This window comes from Sitophilus oryzae, unplaced genomic scaffold, assembly GCF_002938485.1.
Source record: "Sitophilus oryzae breed Bouriz unplaced genomic scaffold, Soryzae_2.0 scaffold_177_pilon_pilon, whole genome shotgun sequence".
NCBI classification, from domain to species: domain Eukaryota; kingdom Metazoa; phylum Arthropoda; class Insecta; order Coleoptera; family Curculionidae; genus Sitophilus; species Sitophilus oryzae.
The window spans coordinates 7769826-7772233 of record NW_022146479.1 but is presented as its reverse complement, the minus strand read 5'-3'; the positions used below and the strand labels follow the sequence as shown (position 1 = coordinate 7772233).

The window sequence follows — 2408 nt, the reverse complement described above, 5'->3', positions numbered from 1 at the left end:
ATAAATCTTCGCTTTTCAACCGAATTTTCAACTTTTAATCACATTTTAACACTAAAATCTCTTATAATAAGTAAAATTAGAGACCCGCTTATTTGAAGGAATGCTCAATATGGCCACCTACCAAAAAACAAATGAAACTATCGTCTCGCATTTCTCGCGTCAAACTGCAGCGCCATCTCTATGTGAAGTAGCACGTGAAACTTTTAGAATTAATAATTTAAAAAAGTTTAAAATTCTGTTTTAAAACGTAAAAGTAAATTAGCTAAACATTTATTATTCATTAGCCTATTTATATATTTTAAATATATATTTTAAAGGTATATAAGAATTAAGAACAAAAAATTAAAATTAAATTTAAGGGTATACAACCAGTAATACCTCATCCCATCATAACAAAAACTAATAATTATTTTTATACTAAATTTATTTTCGAATGGACGAAAATTAAAAGATACAAAGCCATAATACAAAGTTATAAAAACAATCTGGCTAGAAGAATATTATAACTCTGAAGAATTTGGATTTAGATATCAATACAGGGCTTCATTTAACCATTCAAAATGTGTTTAAAACCTAAGGGAATTGGAAAAATTATCAGAGAAGATTGAAACTTTATTATATTTTACAAGAAGTTAACTATAAATACAAGAAGAATAGTAAGAAATGGGAGAATGCATTACCCCTTATGGACAGAACCGGTAAAAATCATGAAGTCTACTGGTCCCAATACTGGTCCAAACGGATTTTACAACAGTGCAATGCAACATAAAGTATAATTGAAATCTTAGAATTGGTGTTTTCAATAGTTTACCTATAACTTGACATCTGAGAACTGACCAAATATATTTAAAAAGAATCTAAAAGAATATATCAAATAAATCTATGTTGAAGTTAATTTAAGATTGTTAAGCCATGTGCCATGTATACTATTCTGTTATTACCAAAATAACACTCATTTCATAGAGTTCTTCTTTATCAATGCTAATAAGCATTGATTGGAAGATACTTTCATTTAAACTGTAAGTAAAAGAAATATGTAAATGTAACTAAATATTGTGGGTCTAAATAAAGGATATTTTAAATAATAATAAAAAAATAAGTATTGAAGACCTGTATATTAAATAAAAAAATAAAAATTAAATGTAGAGTTAGGTACCTATATATTGTAGTTTTTTAAAGACCAAATTTTTTTTAATGAATGTAAAGTGAAAGATATTTTAGTAGGTCAATATTAGATTGTTTAGAGAAATATCTGGTATCTATCTGCATGATATATTCATAGTTTCAAGAAGTAAAATATTTCCTAGATAAATTTTCGTGTAATTTTGAAATAAAACAATAATTTTAATTAATGTATTTGTTCATTTAATAAAGTACTAGACCCATTATATTTGACCAGGCAGTCATAGGCAGTTTTCTTCGCAGTCATTGGCAGTAAAATGATATTTTGGCAGTACATGTACATGTAAAGTTTTATACAAAACTTAAAAATCTTTTTTTCACATAAGAATTGTTTGTAATTATATAAAGCATGGCAGCTAATATGTATCCTATATTGAATGTTCTATATAATAAGGGGGCATCATTAAAGTCACTGTTTGATAATGCACTTAATAATTTAACTGATTTGGGTCCAACAACATTTAACACAATATATACATTGAAGTAACGTAATTTAAATGGGGGTACAGTAGCCTTCTCTCTCATTGGCAAATTTGTCGTTATCCACTCGTATACCCTGGTTTGTTGACTTAGTAGGAAATACCATAAAATAACTGAAAAATAAGGTTTATTTCAGAATAAATTAATATCTGAGAGTCATAAAATAATAAATATAAGATCTTCGTAATCACCTCTGACATTTGTGAACAACCTACAGGTATCAGGAATATCTTTATCGTTCGAACATATTCTCTGACGATTTCTATTACCTCGTTCCCAAAATATTTACACATATCTTACGCAAAAATATGTACAATTTGGAAAATTCTATAATTTCATATCAGATTATCTTGATAATTTTTTACATTTTAATTTTCCTCCCAAAGTAATTTTTAGTATATTATATTTTTTTTTATTATTTGGTATATTTTACTTTGACAGATTGGATAAGATCACAGAATAAGATTGATTATTGATTGGTTCTACGTGGTTCTACGGGAGGTGAATTACTGGTTGTATAACCCAAAAATTAATTCTTTGTTCTTGTTTTATCTTCAAAATATATATTTAATATAAATATAAATAGAGTAGCATATTCCAAATGTTGGTATAAAACAATTTACTTTTACGTTTTAAAATGTAATTAAACCAAGGATATATAGAAGAAGGATATTCAACTCCCTATAGCGGGCTATGTAGGAAAATATGCCGTATTTTGTCGAGGAAGACGATTACGTCACGACCAA

The 2408-nt window shown here is 26.8% G+C and overlaps 1 long non-coding RNA gene across 1 annotated transcript; it reads right to left on the bottom strand.

Moving 5' to 3' along the window:
* Window positions 1-1342: 1342 nt before the first annotated feature.
* LOC115882404 lies at window positions 1343-2131 on the bottom strand. Its single transcript, XR_004050188.1, has 2 exons — window positions 1854-2131; window positions 1343-1775 (listed from the first exon to the last, which is right to left on the bottom strand). It is a non-coding gene; the product is annotated as an uncharacterized LOC115882404 (long non-coding RNA).
* Between the last annotated feature and the right edge of the window lie 277 nt (window positions 2132-2408).